This window comes from Dipteris shenzhenensis, chromosome 31 (assembly GCF_047967505.1).
Source record: "Dipteris shenzhenensis isolate YYH24624 ecotype China chromosome 31, Dip_SZ_1.0, whole genome shotgun sequence".
In the NCBI taxonomy this organism is placed as follows: domain Eukaryota; kingdom Viridiplantae; phylum Streptophyta; class Polypodiopsida; order Gleicheniales; family Dipteridaceae; genus Dipteris; species Dipteris shenzhenensis.
Genome location: NC_141626.1, coordinates 15,121,459 through 15,131,604, shown reverse-complemented (window position 1 = coordinate 15,131,604; position 10,146 = coordinate 15,121,459).

Here is a 10,146-nt window from a genome sequence, read left to right as displayed (position 1 = left end):
CTAACCAAAAGAGTACTAAATGGGTACACCGTAGCTTGCTTTCACCCTGCTTGGCTGGATTAACATAGTTTTCTACCCATCTCGCCTGAGTGTTGATAGCATTGCAGTAAGCCAACCCAAGGTTGAGTTGTCTATGCATTGTATCCCCCTCCCAAAAGTAATTACTCACATTGATGGTGGCAGTTGTAGTAAAACTTTAGGTAGATTTTTGAAGATGAGGATTTCATAAACAACACAATGCAAAATTCTATCTTCTAAAATTCATTCTACCTCAAAGGTCTTCGCCCTCTTACCCTTTTCCAATATTATTCAGATGCCACTAATGCCCTATTTCTATATTTGTTCTTATTGATATTCAAACAAATGTGCCTCGATAATATTTATTGATGTAGTTGGCCCAGTATGTATGTTGTAGTTTTTGCTATTGATTTTTCTAGTGTCAAGAGGGACATTGTTATTTCTTTCATTTGTTTTGAGTAGCATTCTCAAGAAAAGAGAGAGGGACACCTTATGATGGCCTATGTTTTTCCTAATGATACACAAGAACTATTTTATTTCTTCCTTTGGTTTCAAATGAAATTCACAAAAAAAGAGAGAGACCTTTCTTATGGTCAATTAATTTTCAAAGGACTTCTTATGTATGATTGTAGTTGACTGACCTCTAAATGTCACCATGTATGGCAAATGCAAATGGATTTAGAAAAATGTAGAAGATGTTCCTATATCATGGCATTGTCTAATGTTGCTATGGCATTATCTTTATGTTGCCATGCATGGCATAGACCACCTTCTATCAATGAAGATACAATGGACATTGATTGTGAGGGAGATTTGTTGGTGGTGCATCAAGCCTCATTCCATCCACTGGTGGAGCCATTGGTGGTTTTGAGAGGCGTTGCACCTACCTTATGGCTTGTTCACATCTCTTTGTCACATTCTATAGGAATACCTTCAGCAAGGCACCATTCCTAAAGGCCTGTCAACTATGGTGAAGAGATTATTTTTTATGGAGAGGAAGGTTGCAATTCACTTGTTGCAGCTAATGTCTAGCATGTGCTATGTGTGCCTATTAGATAAATTTGGTTGTGGGAGATCAATATCTTGTTTCTTTCTCTAAAAATTTGTGGAACCCATTCGCTCTCGACTCCATCACAAGATTCGGTGGCCAACAATGCGGACAAAGTTGGCTATAGTGGAACAGAGGACTTGAGGAGCTCTAGGGGCTTTCAAACTATTGTGGGTCTATGGACTACACTCACATTCTCTTGGAGATTCCAATGAAGGAGGACTGTACACATTAGTATGACAAGGATTGAAACTATAGCATGATTGTTCAAAGCCATAGTCGATGTGAAGATGAGATTGTTATATATCAACATTGGGTGGCTAGTGTGCAGCAATGACAAATGACACTCCATTTTATAGAAAATACCAAGGAAGAGAGAATTTGCTAGGTCCTTCAGTGATGGTAGGGCCTGATAGCTTTGAAGAGTACAATTTTAAATTTTTTTTAATACCTTGCCTTACGATACCTTTTAGGCAAGATCAAATGTTGGGAGACAAGGAGTGTGTGAAGTACAATTATGGATTGTCTTCGAGCCGTATTGTGTTGATCATACATTTTATAGGTTGAAGGGCACATGGACAATATTATCTCAGCCCGCCGATTAAGAATTTAATCTCCCGAGACTAATTATGCTTGTTGCATCTTGCATAACTTGGCATTGATATATGAGAAAAGAGATGAATTTGAGTTGGATATGAATGATCCATCATAGAGAATGTGGTGTTAGGATATGGTGTGGAAGAGTATGCACAAAAGGTAGTAGGCATGTGTGATGCTCTTGTGCAGTTGAGCTTTTAAGAAATGGAAAACTTTGGCTGAGAAAGAAGTTGAAGGGTTTGAGAAGGGTCTCATATAAAATAATGGACGTCAATACTACAACAAAGAGTTTGATAGTTACTATTCATACAATAGAATTTGTAGAGAGAAGAAAACTCTAAGAACACCATAAGAAAATGCTATGTTAGAGAGGATGAATAAAACAATCATGGTGGAGCATGCAAGGAACATGAGACTACACATAGGGTTGCCCTTATAGCTTTAAGTTGAAGCAGTGAATACAAGTGCTTACTTGATAAATAGGTCTCCTTCAAGTTTCTTAGATGGTGGCATTACAAAAGAGGCATGGACAAGTAAAAAGGTTAACTATTCCATTCTAAAGGTTTTGGGTTATGAATCATGTGTCCATGTTGATTAGGAATTGAGAACATAGCTTGAGGCAAAGTCCAAGGAGTGCATATCTATTGGATATGGAGGTAGTGAGTTATCTTTTGTGGGATTATAAAAGTAACAAAATCATATTCAACGAGACTATTATGTATATAGATCACTTGTAGAAAAGGAATAAAGAAAGGCATCCTTGCATCTATGGTAATCATAGGCTATAGTATGGATTATGTGCATCTTTAATTTGACACCCATTGTGTTGGGTCATTAGTGAATGGTTAAATGCAATGGAATGGAATCTGGATGTTTTTGATACGTGTATTCTTGAACTAAAGTTAGAAGTACATTCATTTATATTCATGTTTACATTCATCCTCATATCTTATAAATTAATGTTTTGGAGTACATTGTTGAGCTGATTCTAACACTTATCTTCTTAAAATATTTTGTGGGGCATTATGTCAAGAAATACATGCATCACTATTACCATTTATGTTAAGCACGATAGCTTGCTTTGCAAAAGCTCGATGTGGAATGGAATAAGACTTGTCCCCTATGACGTTTGAATCCTTATGCATGTAAATGACATAATGGGTTTTGAGACTAGTGTACACGAATAATTACACGAATAATTTGTAATAGTAAAGTTGTTCTTTTAATCAATAAAATGACATGATTGGTAGCTGAATTGTTGCATTCTGTGTAAAATATGCATGCAAGTTAACAAGGTGCCCATTGTGTAATATCATATTTTCAAATTTGGCATCTAGAGTGAGTAGCGTTTTGCTATTTCTGTTAATAAAAGATTATTTTTAGTAATATCGGTAAAATTCCAAGTCCCACTATTATAGAAAAATCATTATAACCTTCACGCCATGCTCAAACTCAAATGCCATGCTCGAACTTGAGTTTGAGCATGGCCTATACTTTTTAGGTGTGCCATGCCAAACTTAAGTTCGACCACTAGCCTATATTTTTCAATAAAGAGGATAGAGAGAGAGGGACAGAGATCATTAAATTCGTCCCAAAATCAAGGAATTTTCCCAAAGTTATCGAAGTAGTCTTATAATCTCAATTCTCTCAGTGCTAATTTTTTTCAATAGCCTTGACTCTTACATGTACATGCACGTGATGTGTAGCCTATTAATTGTTCTATCTCTTTGTCTATAATAGGAATGCAAAAAGCCACTAGTATGCATGGATAAGGTGGACAACATTGTTTTGAATCAGGAATACAGGTAACAAGAGCAATTTTGTTTTATCTTGCCTTTCAAAGAAATTTTGGAGTTGGCAAGCATGTGAATCTAGGTTATAAGACTTGAGCCTATTTTAGATAAAGAAAGGAGATAGCTCATGGATTGCCAAATATTGGGGTTGATTCCAAGGTTTATCTTAAGTTACAAGAATATTAAGGATGTGTTAAATACTTTTACATTTAAATGGAGCATGGTTTTTCCATCTTCTTGCTACCTCATTGCTGCTCAAATGCAATGCATTTCGAATGTGATGGGGCAGCTCCCACAAGATGATAGGGAATGAGGATAAGTAAGATTGTTGTAACAAGAGAAATGAATTTGGAGGTGTGTCACAAGTTCATTGAAAGGCAAACATGAAAAAAAGGCAAGATATTGCTTGTAGAACTTTTTTCCATTCTCCATATAGCAAAAAAAAAAAATTTTGCTAGATTGTTTACTATATAGAAATACACATATCTAGTAAAATTCTAGGCTAGAGAAAACGAGAGTGTCTCTATATAGTTTATAGAGAAAATTTTACTGTTTTGGGAAAATAGAGAAAATTTGACTATATGGGTTTTAAATCACTATATAGAGAGTCCTTCAAAGAATTCTACAAAAGCGAAATAGAAAGGACTAAGAAGTAAATTAAAGTAAACTTAGCATTTTCTTTTAGAGAAGAGGTAAATCGATAAATATATGTGTTTGTGGACAAGCACGCTTCCTCATATATATAAAAAAAGGGGAATCAAAAAGAATTTTAAGGGATAAAGAGGAATTCTAAAGGATAAAAAAGAATTTAAAAGGTAAGTAGGGTAACTGGCGTGTTAGTATTGATAACCAAAGGTTAGCTTTAGGCATAGGAAGTGAGGTTATACTAAAGTGTATGCATGCAGGACACATGGCGAAGGGATACAAAGCCAAGAGGTAAGTGCATAACATGGGAAAGGACCTATAGCTACGTCAAAATCTAAGATGCTCTACCAAGCATAGAAGAACCGTGCCACCTATGCCTTTTCTCTATGTCATCGTGCAGTCAACATCATTTACAAGCAAGCCACATAGAGTAAGACAATATCTACACTACCTAAAGCTACAGCAAGGCCTGGGAACGAGCGGCACATAGCAAGCAACTAACATATAACGACATGAGACTTTCAAAAGAGGTGAAGGAAGAGCAGAACCACGGTCTGCCCAGTTAGCAGAGAGACACGGAGGAGGCAGCTACACAATAGAATGGAGGACGGTGAGACATTAACATAAAAACAAAAAGTAAGAAGTGTAAAACTAGTATGTAACTGTTGGTTGCGTTTCTACAAGGCAACCATATGCAGACATCAAAGGCTACTATCTAAAGACTAAGGCAACAACACAGCAATGCTGCACAACAGGGGGGCCAATGAAGGAAGAGTGATCAAAGAAATGCCAGTACATGATGCGCCGAATCAGTGTGGAGTAGAGAGAGCATAAGGGAAGCACCTGAGTAGCCGACATGGTTGTAGATACGAGCAAACGTGTAGTCGTAGGGCTTAGAGGGGGGTAGAGTAGAGGCAGAGCTTACGAGGAGAGTGCGTAGAGGTGGAAGATGGAGGCAGTAGTCGCAGACACTAGTGAAAAGGAGGCAGCTTAGTTATTGGGGGCTAGGTATGGGATAGGAGAGTCCTAAATAAGCATACTGCCACCAAAAACTATAAAGGCACCTCTTAGAGTAGGTACACTATTGCTTCTTCTCTTATCCAAGCATAAAAATTGCAAAAACTCATTAGTTTATACACATAAAAATAAAAAAAGGGGGGGAATTAATAGGAACTATACAAGATCTTTGAAGAATTAATAGTTAAAATTTTATCTAATTATGTGTCACCAATTGCTATTTGCAATATTATAGAGGTAAAAAAGGTAAATAACAATATATTGAGAAAAAAAGGGGAAATTTGGTTACTACTATATAGCAAACTGTATCCTTCAAAAGAATAGAGGGTACCAATAGAGTCAAGAGTCGATGGAAACATTGCTCATTGTATTAATATTTGTAGAGAAACCATTGTCTATAAAAAGTATTCTAGGTGGGCTGCAATCAAACAAGACACTACATTAGAGCCACTCCCCAACATGTGGTATCAGAAACACCTTGAGCCTCTAGCCCATTCTAGCTCCAAAATGCCACCTTATCATCTTCTTTTCCACTCTCCACCTTCTTCCTCATTTTTTCCTCTTTCTCTCCAAGAGTGCTTAAGCTCATTCTCCGCCTCTAAAGTAGCATTCCTTAAGCCCTCTCATCCGAACCTTCATATCAATGTGGCACACATCCTCACTAGAGGGATCGATGAAAGTTTGCCTGAATCAGTTGCACTCGCTATTTTTCTCCCCAGCGCATCGCTTCAAAATTTGGGTCATCTACTTCACCATTCCCAAATCTCTCATAGCCCCAGCTAGGAGATGCTGAGAGCTATCTAGTCATGTATTTTGAGCTTGAACTGAATCAATTATTTATCCATCGAAGTTCTCCTAGGCGACTTGACATGAATTAGCATGCATGCTTTCTAGTAGACGTTGTCATGTATAAGAGCTCTCTTTCGCTTCTGAAAGACCTCTCAATTTTGCATGTGATGACTGTTCAAAATTTTCCCTCCAAGTTGCTCTAGTATTTTGCAAGTCGATTTGGCAGTTTTTGACATTTGATGTTAAAATTTAGCTCATGTGGGTGTTGAGGATGATTAACTATCATTAAAATTGTGAATTAGTAATTCTTATTAAGAATGCCTAGCTCTTGTTCCTCTTCCCATGCTTCATATGTGAAAGAAAAAGAGAAGAAACAAGTACCTAAATATGTCAATAGAAAGGTGACAAAGCTTGTGAAGAAAAAGCCATATAAGCCATATTATTATTTTGATGCAAAAAGACTAGGATTCTCTAATTTTACGGCTTGCAATATGCACTTGTATGGTTGATATTTAGAGCCATTTGTAAGAGATCAGACACTGCCTAAACATAAAGGGAAGACCCTCTTATGGATACCTTTAAGATAGACAAATTCCATGGCCAAGGCTTCCATACTTGGCAAATGAAAATTAAATTTGTGCTTATGAAGAAGAATCTGTGGGATTTAGTCAAGTCAGGGAATAAATCATCAAATGAGGGTGAATCCATGACAACCAAAGGAAAAGGAAAGGCAAGTGACTCTACTTCAACAATACTAGCAGATGCTAAAAGGTTAGAGAAATCCTATGCAATCATTGCATTAGGTTTGGGAGATGATTATGTGCATCATATTTTAGATTTTGAATCTCCTTCTAAGGCTTGGCATGTGTTATTTGGTGCTAGCTCTCATACTTCTAAGTTGAATCTAAAAATTAAGTTCTTTGAACTTAAGATGCATGGAGACATTGTTGCAGCTCATGTCAACACTATGAGGAGTCTTATGACACAATTTGCCTCAATCAACTCTCTAGTCATTGTAGATGATGCAATGGCTGTGCTCTTGAAGAGTATGCCTCAGGATTTTGACTATGTTGTGACTACTTTGAAGAATCTTCCCCAACCAATACTAGAGGGCTACATCAGTGCTCTACAAGAAGAAGAGACAAAGAAGACTTTAAGGAAGGTAGAAGATAAAACTCAAGCACTTACAGTGAAGTTTTCATCAAAGGGCAAGTACAAAGCATGCAAGCATTGTGGAAAGACCGATCATCTTGAAAAAGATTTCTATAGGATCAATCCATGCACTTATTGTGGCAAAAACAATCTCTCTGCTGAGAAGTTTTACAATAAAAAAAAGAAAGTAAAGGCAAATATGGTTGAAGAAATAACTCCATCAACATGACGTCACAAATTTTGTGATAGCATCAAGAAATGAAGGGGAAGATAAAGATTGAACCTTCTAAAGTCCAATATCTTTGAACTTTTGTCATCACTTGGTCATGTAGTCAATTTTGAGGTTCTCTGCCTAGAGTGGTACTCCAAAAAGAATGTTATGGTTATGTGTTTTAGTCCTTATAGTCTTTGTAAATCACCTCTCGTTACCATATGATGTAAGCCATGTGATATGTCTTTGCCTCCATGATACCTCTTGTAGACATGAGAAACTAGGTCCACACAAAGGCCTAAGATTAATCCTTGTACATGCAAGAGAGAGAACCATTTGGGGGGTTTTATCCCATTTTGTAAACCTTGACCCTTGCTCACCTTTGCTAGCATGATATCCTAGCCATATATTTATCCTTGACCACCATAAGATGGCATGTGAAACTATTTGACTAGATTTATCCTTGACATAGCATGAGGCAAACCCTTGAGGGGCGGTATGTTGGGATATGTGTGATCAAGGGCTTGCTCTAGTAGTAGTCATATGATTGTGTATGTGTGTGTGTACAGAATCACACTTAGTGCTATGGACCATGACACAAGTGGTGATGCAATACAAGGCCCCCACTTAGTGTCAAAAAAATATGCATGGGGGTGCCTTTAGCCTATGTGTGTATCTTTGATGGGTATGATACTTTGCACGGGTACCAATCTCACCTAATTTAAGTATTTTTCAAAGTAGTATAACCATCATATATTATTTGCATGGTTGGGCATGCATTTTTCCTTGTTTGTCACCATGCAGCATTGATGAGTGTCAAAAAATATGCATCTGCATGATTTTATCCTATGTGAATGTCTTCGATGGGTATGATGCTTTGAATGTATCTTTATCTTATCCACTTTAAGACATATGAAAAGTATCGTAGCCATAGGGTAGCAGTTTCATGGTTGGACATGCATTTTTCTTTGTTTCTCACCATGCATTGTGCATGTGTCAAAAAATATGCATTAGGTTGCGTTTAAGTTTTATCCTATGTTCTTATCTCTTATGGGTATGGTACTATGCATACATCTTACTTTGCCCTATTTTATTCCTATACAAAGTATCATAGCCATCAAATATCCATAGTTCCTTGTTTCTCATCACGCGTTATGCAGAGTGTCAAAAAAGTATGCATCATGGTCTTTTAGCCTGCTGAATGGATGTGATTCTTTGCACAAGCATTGATCTTACCCACTTTAAGGCCTGTGGAAGTATCATACCCATCAGATATCAATTGCATGGTTGGGCATGCATTTTTCACATGTCTCATCATGCCTCATGGATGAGTGTTAAAAAAATATGCATCAAGGTGCTTCTATCCCATGTGCATTTTAGTATCAAAAAGTACACATCCTATGTGCTTTTATTCTATCATTTGCATGGATGGGCATGCATATTTCCTTGTTTCTCACCACACCTCTAGTAGGAGTGTCAAAAAATACGCATCGGGATACATCTAGCCTATGTGTTTATCTCTGATGGGTATGATACTTTGCATTGGTATAAATATTATCCACTTCAAGGCAAGAGCAAAGTATCATAGGTATTAGATATCATTTGCACGATTAGACTTGCATATTTCCTTGTTTCTCATCATGCATGAGCATTAAAATTATGCATCAGGGTGCTTTTAGCCTTTGTGTAACTCATATGTGTCTACTAGATACATTTTGATAACATATGTTTCTCTACTGGATATACATTATGTGGTTCACGTTAAGCACAAAAATAATTGAACAAATGTTTATGATCTAATGTTATAAAGAGAGTAGTTATTTCTAAGATTATAAAAATGCATGCCCAACCATGTAGATAATATCTGCTGATAGCTATGATACTTCATGAAGAATTTAACTGGGATAATATTAATGCTTGTGCAAATTATCATGCCCATTGGAGACATGTACATAGGATAGAAGAACCTAGATGCATATTTTTTTAGGATTTTAATTGGACAATATTAATGATTGTGCAAAGTATCATGCCCATTGGAGACATGTACATAGGATAGAAGCACCTAGATGCAAAGTTTTTTAGATGAGTGGTGAGAAACAATGAAAAATGCATGTCCAACCATGAAAATGATATCCGATGGTATGATACATAGCAAAAGCCTTAAATTTAATAACATTAACACTCATCCAAAGTATTATACTACAATGCATATTTTTTGACACTCATGCATGATGCATGGGAAGAAACAAGAAAATATGCAAGCCCAACCATACAAATGATATTTAATGGCTATGGTACTTTGCATGGGACTAAAAGTAGGAAATATTAAGTTGTGTGAATAATATCATACCCACCAGAGATAAACACGTAGGATAGAAGCACCTCGATGCATATTTTTGACACTCATGGTCGTGAGAAACAAGGAAAAATGCATGACCAACCATGCGAATGATATCCTATTCCTATGATACTTTGAAAGGGCATTAAAGTAGATAAGATGAAACTCATTGCAAATAATCATATCATCACAGACACACACATAGGATAGAAGCACTCGGATGCATCTTTTTTTACACTAATGCATGATGTGGTGAAACAAAAAAAAATGCATGTCCAATCTTAAAAATGATATCCAATGGATATGATACTTAGCATGGGACCTTAATTTGGTATGATTAACACTACTCCAAAGTATCATACTCATCATAGAGAAACATGTAGGCTAGAAGCACCATGATTTGTATTTTTGACACTGATGGGTAGCACCTAGGGAAAAACAAGGAAATATACATGCCCAACCATCCCAATGATATCTAATGGCTATGGTAAATTGAATTTGAATTTAATTTGGTAATATTAAGACGTGCATAGTATCA